The 16,120-nt window shown below is 31.3% G+C and overlaps 1 long non-coding RNA gene across 1 annotated transcript; it reads right to left on the bottom strand.

Annotated features, from left to right (window-relative positions):
* Positions 1-205: 205 nt before the first annotated feature.
* Positions 206-9,409, bottom strand: LOC148852902 (uncharacterized). The gene is made up of 3 exons (XR_016098614.1): positions 8,712-9,409; positions 8,515-8,619; positions 206-1,119 (listed from the first exon to the last, which is right to left on the bottom strand). It is a non-coding gene; the product is annotated as an uncharacterized LOC148852902 (long non-coding RNA).
* Positions 9,410-16,120: the final 6,711 nt, after the last annotated feature.

Genomic DNA, 16,120 nt, shown 5'->3' with positions numbered 1-16,120 from the left:
ATTATTAATTATATCTTGATGTCACATTTTATATAAACATTAAGTTATAATTTTTTACATTTATATGACTTATTTACAATCATATAAAACTTGTAATTATTGCTAATAATATATATTTTTATGATTTATTTGAATTTCCTAGCATAATTATATCTTTCCGATACTTTGAACTTTGCCTCAAAGCCATCCAAAGCATATAAATCATGTAGAAGTGGCCACACACCAAGAGAGCTTTTGATAAACAACACTTATCAAGTTCGCGGAGTCACAGAAAATGGTAATACTCAAAATACCCTTTTTTTTGCAGTCTTAAAACATTCTAAAACAGCCCAAGCTTTAGCAAATTTTGCTGAAATAGCTCTACAGGGTCCACAAAACAACAACCAAAACAGAGCCTGAAACACTTGACAACCAGAAACCAAAACCACTGCCACCCAAAGCACCAAAGCTTCCATTTGTCATAGCTTTAAAACCTGACGAAGTAGTCCAAACATCCAAAAAATTATAGATCCATATCTGCTTAATTCTGTATAATAAAAAACCAGTTTAATGACAATAAACAAAAACTTGAGAACAGTTGTTAGAATAACCAAAAAAAATTATCGTTTGAAGGATGACACTCATTCCATGATGTTCCTAGTTGTAGGGGAAACCCATTCTATCAGTTCTCTTTCCATTGATCAATTTTCCATAGAAAGCCATGGCCATATGCAACATTAACAGGGCCAATAAGACTAAAACATGAAATGCAATGGCCAAAACATCATCTGAATTTGCCCTATAGCCTTGGTATATGAATGAATCTACTATTCCAGAAACAATGAAAATTCCTGGGCATCACAACCAAGAAGATTATTATAATTTGCCCCATATAAATTAATGAAAATGACACTATTAATGCTTCTGCACTCTAATAGTGTTATATTCCATCTTCTTCACCATTGACTGGTTCACCCTCCATAGGTGGATTATTATATTCTTCTTCCCTTTCAACATTTTCTGCAGCATCAGTAGGAGCCTCTGCACTCTCCCCAGTTTCTCTCTCTCTCCCAAATTAATAGAGAGGTCATCAAAAAATGGGAAAAGCTTGTTTCTTAACCCCTTAGCATGTGGATGGCTCTGCGCTTATCAAAATAAAAATACGTTAACAAATTAGAAGTTATATGAAATAGAAGAAAAAAAAAACATTTGTTTCAGTATAGAGTATAATTGATAACAGTGATACACTTTTTTACATCATCCCATCCAAACCCTGAGCAACTAGGGCCGCGCATCTCACAAATTGCTGCATATTCCAAGGAGGTTTGTTTCCATGAACCACTCTAATTGATTCAAGTACCTTGACTTGAAGGTCCCATTGTCTGATCTCCACATCCCAATATGAACTAGCATCATTAATCCTTCAATTAACTTGCCTTATTCTTCTTTTAACCAAATTCTATTTTGTCTAGTTGGTTGCCTTTTTTCTATGTCTTTTCCAGTCATGTCTAAAAAACAAGTAATATATAAACATAAGGCAAATATAAGAAAATAAATCAACAAATGCTACTGAAACAAACTACTATGTACTAAACATCACAAAAGTGATGCATAAAATAGTTTTATAGTAAACATAATGAACAAGTAGTACTTTATTACAACACAAAAGTAACAAATACAAATTGCTATTAGTGTCTAAAGTGTTGCCACATTTGATTTTTCAAGTTGTCTTAAAAGCATTCCACTCACTACTACCATCTAGGCTTGTCATTTGTTCATCATCTACCTCAATTGCACTTTGGCCTTGTCCATCAACTAAAAATTCTTCAAGTCCTACTTCCATTGGGTCATTTGGCATGCTTCTCCATATGTAGTTGTGTAGGAGGCAACATGAAATAATGATCTTAACTTGGGTTTTTATTAGATACCAAGTTAAGGCCCCAAGTATTGCCCATCTTATTTTAAGGAGGCCAAATGTCCTCTCAATTACATTCCCGGCTGCAAAAGTGTCTCATGTTGAAGATCTCAGTTAGGGTGTTGGGTTGGTGCCCTTGCCTTCATCATTTAGATGATATATTAGTCCTCTATAAGGAGTTAAGAATCCATCACAATTAGGGTACTTGGCATCACGCAAATAATAATAATCTAGACAAATAACAAAACATATATAAATTTATTAAACAGTTGCATTAATTCTCTTAACTATTTTCTTAGTGGTTAAGGTTTATTATATACCTTGTGGTAATTTTAGACCATTTCTCCTTGAGATGGCATCACGTTGGACTTTGGTGTCACGGACAGATCCCTCCCAACCAGGTAAAACACAAATGAATTGCTTGTCTAGGGAGCAAACACCCAAGACATTTGTTGCAATTTCATTCTTCCTTATTCGATACTTAGGCTTATCCTTTCCAGGCACTCTAACCCTAATATAGGTTCCATCTAGAGCCCCTATGCAATTCTACACACACACACGCACAAAAAAAAAAAAAAAAAAAAGAAAGATGAATTTAAGGATAATAATCCTAAATATATATTGTAATGGAAAAACATATATATAAAAAGTGGACAAACCTTGAACCACTTCCATTTCTCCTCAGTTGAGTTTGTAGTCACAAGCTGGGGTTTTTAAGTAGAACTTCATGCAAGCTTAATACTGCATTCAACACCAAATTGAAGCACTTACTTATGGTAGACCCTAACATTCTAAAATGCCATTGTTGCTCTCTATTCTAAGCAAGTCACATAGTCTAAGATAGCTACTATCCATTTGTGTATGGTACATACACACTGCATCTCATACCATGACCCTAGTTTTGATGTTTGAAATCTTATTTATAATCCTTTGCTCAGTTGTCTCCATATTGATGTCTCTTCACCATCACTACTTAATCTCCTAGAGACCCTCAACATTCTCTTCCTATTTTCAATGGTATTAATAACCAATACAACCAAAAAAGTATATTGCACCAATACTTCATAGTAAGAATAAAGCAAAGTTGCATCCAATTTTTTCTTCCTATCCATATCCAGTGGTGTCCAAAACATGTTTCTGTAAAAGATCACTGTTTCATTCAGTTATAATATAGCATAATGAGTCTAACTGCAAGGAAGATCAATTATGGGACTAGTAAGTTTGCACGTGCTTTGCACATGGCAATTCTAGATGATGATAATGATAGGAATAATGTGCCCAAATTTTTTTATAAAATTCATGTATTTTTTGTTTTTCAATATTTATTGAATGTAGACTGAAAAATCTCAATCTGATTACATAAGCACCTCATCTTGGGCTACAAAGTTTTGGATATCATTGGCATGCCTACCTATTTGGCTAAACTCTTCCTTTTTGTAATGTTTTATCTTCTTAGTGTATAATTTTTTGTTTATTTATCAAACAATGTAAGGTTTAAAGAGGGGGAATTGAATGAGGTGAAAATTATAGTTTAAACTATATTTTAAACCTCACAATTAAATTGGGATTAAATTTAATAAATGGGTATTTTAGTCAAAAGAAAGTTCCACTATTTTATTCGTATTTTTAATAGTAATGTAAAATGGAGTTATAGATGTGTTCAATTTTTTTATAAATTTTTTTTTATTTCCATTGGTGTAAAAATATGTTATTTACACTTATTTTTTGTTTAATAAGTTAAATATATGATATTATACTTGTACCCAAATGCTTTTTTTTGTAAAATTTATGTTTTTTTTTTTTTTGGTTTGTTTTTATATTTTATTAATTTTTATTATTTAATTATGACATTCAAGATTGACAAATTTGACTGAAAAGTTGAACTATTGATCTCTACCAAATAAGAAAATATTTTCTTTTTTTTGTTGGTTTTAGATTATGTATTTCATTTTCATCATCAATAAAAATAATTATTGTTTATTATGCTTGTTTTTTTTAATTTGATTAATAAAAATATCATAAATGTGTCTATTTTTTCTACATTTTTGTAATTTTCTATAATTATTTCTATTTTAAAATGTTATTATCTAACTTTGACTTCGTCGGTTGGCCAATTTGATTTGGATAGTTAAAATGCTTAGTCATCACTTGGATAAAAAATGATTTTGTTTGTGAGTAAGTTTTAAAATATATGGATTTATATTTTTAAAAGTATCAAACATAGATCTAATTAGTAGCATTTATTAATGAGAAATTAACTTAAATATGGGATTTAGTATAAGAGAATGAAAGTTAATACCATAAATACAATAGTTAATGAGAGGGGATTAAATGAGGTGAAAATCATTAATTGAAATAAAATTTTCAACATTCATAATTTAGAGATGAACTAAATAATAAGTGAGGGCATTTTAGTCAAGAAAAGTTCCACACCCTCATTCGTACCTTTCATAATAGTATAGATATAAAAGACATATATATACATATGATGGTTTTTGTACTAGATCAGCATTATTGAATCAAAATAAGCATTGCGGATGTGTATTTGTACTCTTTCCAAACTAAGCATCAAAATAAGCATCATGTAATCTTTCCAAGCCAAAATCTATCAAATGTAATAAATTTTCCTAAAATATTCTACTAATTTTCAATAATTATCTAATGCATTTTAAATAAACTTTCAACTACTTTATATCTTTTAATTTCAAAAATGTTATTTTACAAAAATGTAGTTTTATGAAAATTTTTGAAAATTTTATTACATTTGTGTAACTATGGGGATTTATTGAATTTTCTTAAATTGTTATTAAATATATGTTTTTATCTGGTGGTTTACTAACAAAATTACACTAATTTATCTTTTGTTTTTCAATATAAATTAATTAATAATTTCATTTTCTAACATTATAATATTTTGTTCCTCCATTTTGTTAATTATAATAATAATAATAACTAAAATTTTATACTTTTTGATAATTGTTAAATATAATTCTCAATTTTATAAGAATTATTTAAAGAGTCTTCAATTTCTATAAAAAGTTCTTAATGAGTTAATTAATAACAATATTTATTAATTTTTTGGTAATTTACTAACTGTACTAATAAGAATATTTAATTTTTGGTAATTTACTAATCGTATTTATTAACTTTTGGTAATAACACTATTTAATAATCATTGAATATGAGTGTGATTAAATATCAACCTTATTTAACTATTTATTACTTAATATGAATATTTTAAATGAGGGAAAGTGGACATAGATTGGAGGGGAAGCATTTTAGGAATCGATTAGGGCGTGGGGCAACATGATACTTTCCTATTGGTTTAAATGAGATACCTTAGGAGAGAGACTATAGGAATATTTTTAGGTAGTTGGGTGACAATGTTTAATGGGAGTGGTGGGAAGGGGAGAGGAGAGAAAGTCAAAGAGAAGGCAGGGTGGGGATAAAAGAGCAAGGAGAGGCATGGTGACGGGGACCCATGCGATGTAGGGGCTTTGTTAAGAGAAAGTTAAACAATAGAAATACATAAGAGTATATAATTGTTTTACATAAGAGTATATAATATTAAATAATTTGTTATTTTATTTAGCTATTTTTAATGTTTTACTTAAGACTTTTAGTTCTTGAAATATTTAAATAATGTTTTATTTTTTTAATGTTAAATTTTTATTATTTGAATAACATTTAAATTCAATAATTCGTAAAATTATAATTTATATTGTTACTACATAATTTCATGATGAATTTTGTAAAAATATTTAATTATTAATAATATGAATATTATTAAATCTATTAATTTTTTGTGTTTTGAATAAATATTTTAAGTTTAGTATATAATTTTGTTATAACATTTAAATAGTTTTGAATTTTTTTTAATTGAAACTTTCTTTAGATAGATATAGATAAAAAGTGGCGGAGAGGATAAATAGGAATTAGTGATAGCTTAGGAGGCTATCTCTCTACTAAATTAGAGATAATTTAAGAGATAAATAGAAGTTAGAGATAATTTAGGAGATAAATAGGAATTAGAGACAATTTAGGAGGAAGTGGGTGAAAGTGGTGCCACTTGGCTAAACATTAGGAAAGCAAATCCCTCTTTCTTTATGGTTATTAGAAATAGTTAAGCATATGTGATTTCCTTATTGGTTTAATGGGTAATATGTGGAATTAGAAAAATAAAAAATTCAAAAAGAACTGAAAATTAGGAAGGGGTTTGAAGCAAGGAGAGGTATGGTGACATGGAAGCGTGGAACAGTAACATAGAAATAGATAGATAGAGAGATAGATAGATATGCATATTATAGATAATATATATGTTATTTTATATTACATAGAAATAGGGCATTCAATGGGTCAGGTTCAACCCGACGGACCCAAAGTTAATGAATCGATTAGGTTGGTTATGGTTCTAGGAATCGGAACCAATGAGTTGACTTTAGTTCTGGATATATTGTCCCAATTATTATTGGTTTGGAACTGGTTCCACCTAGTCCTGAACTATGGACTATGGCCTATCAACCTATAACATTCTTATAATGGTTAATAGCGGGGGGGCCCATGCTTCGCAGGGGCTAATGGCAACCATGTGAATTAAAGATAGTCGGGCCATATGTGGGATCAGTTGGGTGCACATGGTTGCTATATCTCTTCTTGTTTGAGTAGGTAGAGAACAAACCTAGTATTTGAGTGGTCAGGCAAAGAAGCACATTTTATGATGATGGGGTGGTCGTGGACTCTAGTGGGGAGCGCAAGGGCTCATGTCAGCCGCGTGAACTTAAGATAATCAGGCTAGATGTGGGACTAGTTTGGTCACATGGTTGCTATATATTTTCTTGTTTGAGTTGGTAGAGAATGAGCAACCTCATTAGCAAGGTGAGATACAACACCTCTAGCAATATGTTCTAGGAGTGCAACTTGGACAAGCTTGGGTTTAGCATTTCTTTGTTAAGAAATGCTCTATATTTTTCTGATTTATTTAGAATATAAGTAGGAATCTTTTGATATATGATTTTGTAAGTAGTCATGGGAATTGATATATTTTCTTTTTTTCTTTGTTTTAATTTGTGTTTATTATTATAGTTGTAGAGAAGAACATGACCAGGGGTATACTCTTAGGCATCAGCCTAACTCCCAACCAATGAGGAAACATCAAGGGAAACGTGGAGCAATAACTTCAAAAAAAAAAAAACCAATTCATTCAAAACCCTTTTGTCCCACTAAGGTCCCTAAACTAGATCAAATGAGCAAGTCTTTGTTTTAATCCAAATATGGAGGACAGAGACAGATCATAGAAGGAAGAGGCAGAGAAAGAAAACCAAAATGTCTTTGTTCGCATATGCCAAGCCCATCTTCATTTGTATGGGTGTACATTGTCTTATTTTCCTATTTATGCAGGAAAACATTCTCTTCATCTTGCTTGCTCTGCTATCTTGATAAATGTTTTCAAAAACTGGACTAGACCACCAAGTTGAACCAGAAAAGCAAGAACCAAACAAGCTAGTAGATTGCACTGGGAATCGGATAGCTTTCTAGTTCAATCTGGTCAGGTTTTCAAAATTAAGGGCTCTTCCCTATGACTAGATCACCACTCTTTGTAGGTAGTCATTGTGTTTGACGCTTTGGAGTTGTGCTATGTTTTAGTGAATTGTTATACAGGAGATTTCTGAAAATATCTTTTCTATGCTTTCTCTGATAATTCTCTACCTCCTAGTCTAATCTTTTCATAGTAGTATGTAATTTTCTAGCACAGCAATTATTCTTCCTTTTTTCCCTTATCTTGGATTTTCTTCTAATTTATACTGCTAGATTCCCTTTTCGTTATTTCCATGATTGACCTTTGACGTTCACCAACTATATTTTTTCATCCCAATTCTCCATATGGAAATAACCAATACCTGTCTCAAAACCATTATTTTGTTGTTGTGTCTAAGTTGGTTTGGCATCACGATATACTTATTTGATCTTTGTGTTATTGCGTATCTTGTAAAATTCCCTTTGCGCCAATGTATTTTTGGGTGGTTAATATCCTATTTTGGGATAAATGTAACACATTTTTCTTCTTTCATTCTTTCAACTATGTTCTTATTTGCATATTGATTAAAAGAATACAATTTCAGAATTAAATAATCCATGCTTGTTTCAGTTCCACAAACTTAAATGAATCAGGCTTTCACCTATAATCAGCATTTCTTTGCAATATCAAGTTTCAAACACTCTTCAAAATGCCCCAGAAAATGATACATTATCACAATTTGCAAGGGAATGAGGAGTTCAATAACCTGTAACTATAACTATCAAAGATCAAGGAATCAAATGACAAGAAATATAACAAACAAAAGCCATCAATAATTAAATATGAAAGATAAACCAGTTCAAACTGATGCGAAGAAAAAGCAACTTCAAGATTCACAAAAACAGTGCTAAGAAAAGTAAAACAAAAGAAAGAAAGACTATACATTAACAATTGTATAAACCAAGATAGACAACATTAACAGGACTCTAAATATCTACTACGGAAATTTAATTTGTTTACAATATCATACTAGAAACTAGAAGTGTTGATCTTTGTTAGAAGTCAAGAAATCGGTATCTACAACAACAGGTTATTTCAGAAGTACCTTCCTAATAATGCAACGAGTATCATAAGCCAGGCGAGCATCCACTTCAATCGACACCCTCCCAGGAACTACTTTCGACAAGTCACCTCCAACATTAACTAAAGCCTGTGATCCAATAATGCTTTCCCATCAACATAGCCAAACCAAAATTAGAAACCCTTCCAGAATTTGGTCTCAATTTAATGGACAAAACAAACCTTGGTAAAGAAGTAGGACATTCGAACGCCAGGAAGAATAAAACAGAGAGATAGAGAGATGGGAAGAGCGGCAAAGAGAGGAAGAAGGGAGAAACATCGAAAAAGAAAAACAAAAAAACATAGAGAAAGAAAAATAGAAAAGCATAGACTGAGAAAAAGCGAAGAGAGAGGGAGAGAAAGAGAAAGAGAAGTGTGCGTTGTGTTCATTGTTTCAGGCTTCTCCTTGCTCTCTCTGGCAAAAACCAAAATCCATCCGTCGAAATACTAGAATCCACGACCACCCCATCATCATAAAATGTGCTTCTTTGCCTGATCACTCAAATACCAACAAACCCTCATCTCCTTCAACGGTCCTGAAGAACCGCCGCCCCGCCGATGAGAACATCCATGACAAAGCTCTTCGCCACAACTCCTCCACCCACAAACATGGCTTCTCTGCCAAATACGTCCCATTCAACGCCGATCCCGACTCCACTGAATGCATTTGACCTCTTTCAGGGTACCATTCTAGCAGTGGAAGAACGAAGTGCAACCGTCAAGCTGTGGGACACTACAACCTGTTAACTATTAGTAGAAGAAAGGAGAAATAGGAAGAAAGTAGTGGAAGAACGAAGAGAGAGAGAGAGAGAGAGAGTAAGAGAGGAAAGCGGAGAAAGAGTAAGATGGAGACACGAATATGGAACTGCAAAATGAAGAACGAAGAGAGAGGAATATCATTGCACGTGTAGATACTATTTTCCAAAACGAGAGGATGTCACGAATCATTAAAATATAAATATTTATAAGATTAGTAAGTTTTGGACATTTTTTTAGGTTCAAGTTCAATCAAAGCAATACTTTTAGGTGAATTCCACACTTGCAAACTTGCTTATTTATGAAATTTAATTTTTTATTAGTTAATTTTAAAATTTCAATGACATAATTATTATTAAATTTAATTGGATATTAAATTAATACAATGAGGATTTAAGATTGCAAAATATAATTGGTATTTATTTGTCTAAATTCGAATTAAGAATCAATTTATTTGGATAAGTTTAAGTCCAATCTAAACAATATTTCTAGGTGGGGAAAATTCCCATTCTAGGTGAAATATTTTAAAAAATTCGACTCTCACATAGGACAAAGTTGGGGTTGTGGTCTTATGGGTATGGGGAAATCAGAAATTAACTTAAGTTACCCTCATCCGTAGGCCCTAACATCTGATGCTTATGAATTTAAAATTAAAAAGAAAGAACGAAAACTAGTGCTTTATAACTTGGTTGGGGTGTTCATAGTTTAACTAATTGATTGGTTTAGTTTTTGATGGCTTAACTTCTTTAGTTTATTATATTTATAACATATATAAATCTAATATATATATATATATATATATATATATATATTTATTTATTTATGTTATAGGTCTCCATCAGGAATATATGATATATATCAAAAATATATATGTACCAATCATTTCAATTAACAATTGATCTTTTTAGGTTAATCGAAACCAAAAGCATTACAATTGGAGTTGTAAATTGGACCATTCAAGGGGTTGATAGCATTAATGCTGAAACATTTTGCAAATTGTTGGAAGATGCAGAACAAGAACTATATCCTGGATGTAAAATGCAGTCAAAGCTATCATTCATCATCAAGTTATTTCACATAAAGTGTATGAGTGGTTGGCCTGACAAGTCATTCAACTTATTGGCTGAGTTGTTAAAAGATAGTTAACACCTAGAAAGTTCTCGGCAATTTTTTCTTAGATCTAGTATTTGAAGGGATTTAATGCTAAGAACCCATCGTACAGTCACCGACGACCAATGGTAAGCCATCGTAATCGTATATCCTCCACCATTTCTGGTTTATTTTAGAATTTTTGTGCAATATATTGCTAAAAATCGATTTTTTTCTCGGTTTTCAGAGATAAAAACTGAAAATGTTGTGATTATTATATGTGTATTAGTTGTGTAATGATGTGTTTGAACAACTACTAATTTTTTGTTGTTTTTGTTGAACATTATTCAAATAATATGCACTTTCTGAATTCTTTATGTTATTTATTTTCCATAATCCTTATTTTCTTTTTTCTTGATTATTAATATGAATAATTGGTGATATTATATTTCTTTTAAATTTTTATTGCACATTTGTGATGTTCTTCCATTTTATTGCATATTTGTGTTATATTCTTGCATTTTTTATTTTTTTGCTTAATCCAAATTTTGATTGATTTATTATTATTATTATTATTATTTTATTATTATTATTATTATTATTATTATGAATAATTGGTGATATCACATTTTTTTTTAATTTTTATTGCACATTTGTGATGTTCTTACATTTTATTGCATACTTGTGTGATGTTCTTACATTTTTTTGCTTAATCTAAATTTTGATTTATTTCTTTATTATTAATATGAACAATTGTTGTTATTCTATTTTTTATATTTCTCATTGCATATTTGTGATGTTCTTCAATTTTATTGCGTATTTTTTATGTTTTTTCCAATTTTTTGCTTAATCCAAATTTTGGTTCATCTTTTTTATTATTAATACAAATAATTGGTGCTATCATATTTTTTATAATTATTTTTGCATATTTGTGATGTTATTCCATTTTATAATTCAAAATTTGTATGCCCGTTGCATAATCCATGTATATGATTTGGAATAATAATGATCATTATTATTACTATTATTTATATCATTATTGTTGTTGTTGTTGTTGTTGTTGTTGTTGTTATTATTATTGTAGGTTATGGCTATTAATTAAGAGGAAAATGGTGGTGGGGAGCTTCTGGGCCGACTCCCGAACTACAGAAAATTTGGGTGGATTTATGTTTGCAACAAGTTTTGGCCGACCACCAAATCAATACTACCATGGATAGGCAAGGATGGGCAACTATGACTTTAGAGTTCAACTGGATTACGAGAAAAAGCTATACCCAAAAACAAATGAAGAATAGCTGGGACACAGTAAAAAATTAATGGAAGATATTCCATAAATTGTTTACTTATACTAATTCGGGTTGGGATCTAGTAATGAAACATTCACTATTAGGGATGACTTTTGGAAAGATTACCTCAATGTATAAATTGTATTTGGCATTTTCGTAAAATAAAAATATAGATTAATCATTTTGTTAGGCAAAAATTTACATATATCCTTCTGTGGTAGACATATCCTGATGCACCATAGTTTAGACACAAGGGTCTTTCCCATGCAGTGAACTTAGATATCACATTCGGTGGCATGATTGGCCACAGTTACGATAGTTGGGCACCAAACGAGGGTGTACAATCGGAGGTGATGCCTTTAACACAACTAGCTCTGAATGATGACCATATGCATAATGAATTACACCATGAGTCACAGACACCAATTGAGGCATCTGAAAAAATATAGGAACCCGGAATAGAACCAATTAGCACTCTTCCACATACAATTATCCCTAGAGTCATGGGCGAGAGTAACACCTCTTCTAGGAGAAAAAAAGACAATGAGGATGTACAGATTAGTAAAAACCTGGAAAGAATTGCCTCGGAATTTGAACTAACAATTGCTCGTAGGGATACCAAAGATATGAGGCTAGTCTCTATAGAATAGTACATGAAACTCCTTAGTGAGATCCCTAAGATTAAGGAGGGGGTCCTTTGTAAATGTTTGCTAGTCTTCAATTCATGAAGGTCAAATTCCATGACTTGTTTATTACAATTGGGTCCCTGACCTTACATCTAAAAATGATTAAAGAGTTATACGAGCATTCTATGAGAAAGTATTACATGTTTATCTCTTTGTATTTTAGAAGTATTATCGTTGGACTTAATTTACTTGGTTTACGTCTGAAGATGATTAAAGAGGTATACGAGCATTATGAGAGAAAGTGATACATGTTTATCTCTTTGTGGTTTATTTTTTATCATTATGCTTTGTGAGGTTGATTACTCTTCATTTTGTTAACTATGTTTTAGAAGTATTATCGTTGGACTTGATTTACTTTACATTTTAATCGTACATTGGACTTACCTTTTTTGCATTATGATTTCTTTTTTATGTTTTTTTTTCTTTGTGTTTTTTAAATTGCATGATAGTGTAAGCAATTGATACCGACAAGGAAACCAAAATAGAAACTGAGGTAGTATCGAATACGGAGTCAGGATCCGATATTAGATTGTCTTACAATGGAGTGATGTACACCAACGATGAGATGGAATGCATTATGGATGTTACACCTGTCGTGGAAGAGTATTACTATGATACTTGGGTTCACAAAGAACCTAAACACACCATGGACTGCATTGGTGTGGTGTATACAAAATTTTTCCTCAAAGGGCACGATGACCGACTGTACGAACTTTGCCATTGGACAAGCTTGTGTTTTTATGTATATGCAATACATTGAAAGAGTGTGGCCTCATTGAAAATAGTTAGGATGTTTCAATGGAGGAATAATTAAGCATTTTCCTTCACGTTGTTGGATATAACAAGAGGAATCACATAATGCAAGAACAATTTCAACATTCTAGCAAAATGATTAGTCTTTTTTTTTTCAATAACATATTGATGGCGGTGGTTAAACTTTTGTACTCAATAATATGCCCCTAACTTCAATATTGTCCATTTTCACATCAGGCAGATTCCAAAATACTGGTCATATTTTAAAGTAGCATTCGCATACTATGAACCCCTTTTAAAACCACATGATAGATGAATATCGAGTTCAATTGAGTTTTTTTTTTTGTAAAATTACATAGGGGTTATTGATGGGACACATTATTATTATTATTATTAATTATTATTGTTATTGTCATTATTTTTATTATTAATTTTTCTATTAATAGCACGTGTGGTCCCACATGGATTCTCATGTGTCTCAACATAGTGATGTGGCGAGCATAATGTTGTGATAGCATGCTCGACAAAACTAAAATATTTGAATCTTATGTTTTCTCACTTCAAACCCATTACCCATGTGTTTTAGATGTCAAAGAACCATCCTCATGCAACCTCACAATCCCTTCACGTTATCCTAAAACCAAAGAAATCTTAATCTATCCCTACATCCACGGAATGAAGCTGGAAGACTATTAGAGAGTAGCAAAAGATTATAGAAATTTAGCAATTATATATCTTACACCACTCGAGCCATATGACCATCTTCAACATCCTCTTGTAATAATTGAGGTTCTCTACTAAGCTTAGAGTAATATTTAAGGAGTTCAAGAGAAGCCAGGGAACATGTAAGGAGGTTTATCACATTTCTCAATTTGATTTTGTAATCATGCTTTAGATATGCATGTGTGCTCCAATCTCATTTAATCTCTTTTATATGTTTTCTTTCATGATAATATGATAAAAAAAATTAGTAGTGAAGTTTAGAATTGTTATTCTTGATTTTTAGTTCAATCACCATTCATAGGATCGATGTTAGATTTTATGTTCACCGTATATTCTCTAGATCCTCTTTTTGTTTACTTTTTATTTAATTAAACAGCATCATCATCTTTTGCATTCACCTATAAAATGGGTTATACTAATCACATGGCATCTCTTTTAAAAATTGTATGTTAGTTGCAATTCTATCATTTTCATTACATCTAGGGGATTAGATTTTTTTAATAATAAAATAAGGTCAGCATATAATCAATTTATGGAGTATGGATTAATGTCACTTAGAACATTACAAGTGTTTTATGCCGACTAGTTCTTATTCATTTTGTTTTCTTCTTTGTCACTTTCATAGTTAAGTAGGATTAGCATCACAATTATCCCAAGACAAATCTGTAGTACATCTAAGCGGCTAATTATGTGTGCATAATGTCTTTAATTTGTTCAATTTAGTCATTACTTAATACTAGATATTTTTGTTTCCATAAGGCAATGTCTTTTCTCTTTGCACATTTTGGATCTCTAATAATAATTAGCTTAGAACAAGTACTCATACTTGCCTAAGTAGTTAAGTTAGTGTTTTCATATGCTAGGATAATTGAGGTCACTAGGTTGATAGCAGTAGGAGTGGTTGGTCTATTTAGAAAACTGTATCACTATAAACATTACATGTTGCATATAGTAAATTTAGTTACACCCAAGTGGATCATATTCCAATTTTGTAATTCAACGACCTATATTGACTTTCCATCATTTTCCCTTAAGTTCAGTCAATTACACCACCTTGTAAATTCTCCTCATTAATGTATTTAGTTGCATTAGTCTTCTTTTATTTGTATTTGCATTAGTTGAGTAGATTAAACATTCTAATCTATTTTGCACCTAAAAGTCTCCTCATTAAGCCCCTTTTTAGCACACATTTTTTAGTAACATATTTACTATTTCAACATAAATTTTTTGCACCTTTTTTTTTAATCTCTCATTCATCTGCAATAGTTAGTTTTTTTCTAGGCTTACTATCTTTCTAGAATCAATTCTCACATAGATTCTCTTAGAGTTATGCTTAGAATATGTTAGTTAATTGTTCAAGTATTCTCTTTGCTTATTTTTAGTCTTTTCTCTTGATAAATAAAATAATTGCTTTCATTTTGTTTAAGTCAAAAAATTATGAAAATGTTCCTTAAAACTTTCATAAAGTAGAGGTTGGTTTAACTAGGCATATATGGGGTGCCTAACACCTTTTTACACCCTAACTTGGTTCCTAGACTTTAAGAATCCCTATTCATTGGACTACAAGTTACCAAGAAAACAAATTGGTTTTCTAAAAAAATCATGGGTTTTGCTAAATTCCCAACTCCCAAAAATTTAGGTGGCGACTCCATATTCCATGTTTTGTCTCCCTCCAAGTCAAGTAGCCATAGATGGAAAGTCTACTAAGAACGTTTTAAGAGGACTGAACTTGAAACGTCGAGTTTCAATGATTATTTTCTAACTTTTGGGGTTCACTTGGGTTGCACACACTTCACATATATTGCATTGCATTTTATCCTTCTGGCTCGATTATAGACAGTCCCTAGTGTAATTACTTAATGATAACCATCTTAAAAAAAGGAGAACCCTTTTCTCTTACCTTTGGTATATCCAACCACCACTTGACAAGGTGAGACCTCAACAATGTACCCAAGCTCAGTCATGTGGTATATGAATAGTTTGACCCAATTGAGGTTCTATATACCCATTAAGAGAGCCTATCGAAACAAATCCAAGCCATTGCATATAAAGTCTTAGAAATCTCCCAAAGTGCAAAAGTTAACATGGAACACCAGAACATCGGAGTCCACTCCACAACAATGTAAGGGTCTCCCTAAATCAAGATTCCCCAATTGCAAAAAATAAAATAAAAACTCATGCATACAACATATTTTGGTGTAGTCACATGTATTTTTACATTTGGTTTCTTAATGAGACCAAACAAGTAGGGTTATATGACTATACTTCACAAAACAATAAATACATAAACAAATAAATA

Source organism: Nelumbo lutea, chromosome 5 (assembly GCF_056320005.1).
Source record: "Nelumbo lutea isolate HS-2025 chromosome 5, American lotus-T2T, whole genome shotgun sequence".
Taxonomy (NCBI): domain Eukaryota; kingdom Viridiplantae; phylum Streptophyta; class Magnoliopsida; order Proteales; family Nelumbonaceae; genus Nelumbo; species Nelumbo lutea.
Note: the sequence above shows the minus strand (reverse complement) of the source record. Positions and strands in the feature narration are given on the sequence as shown.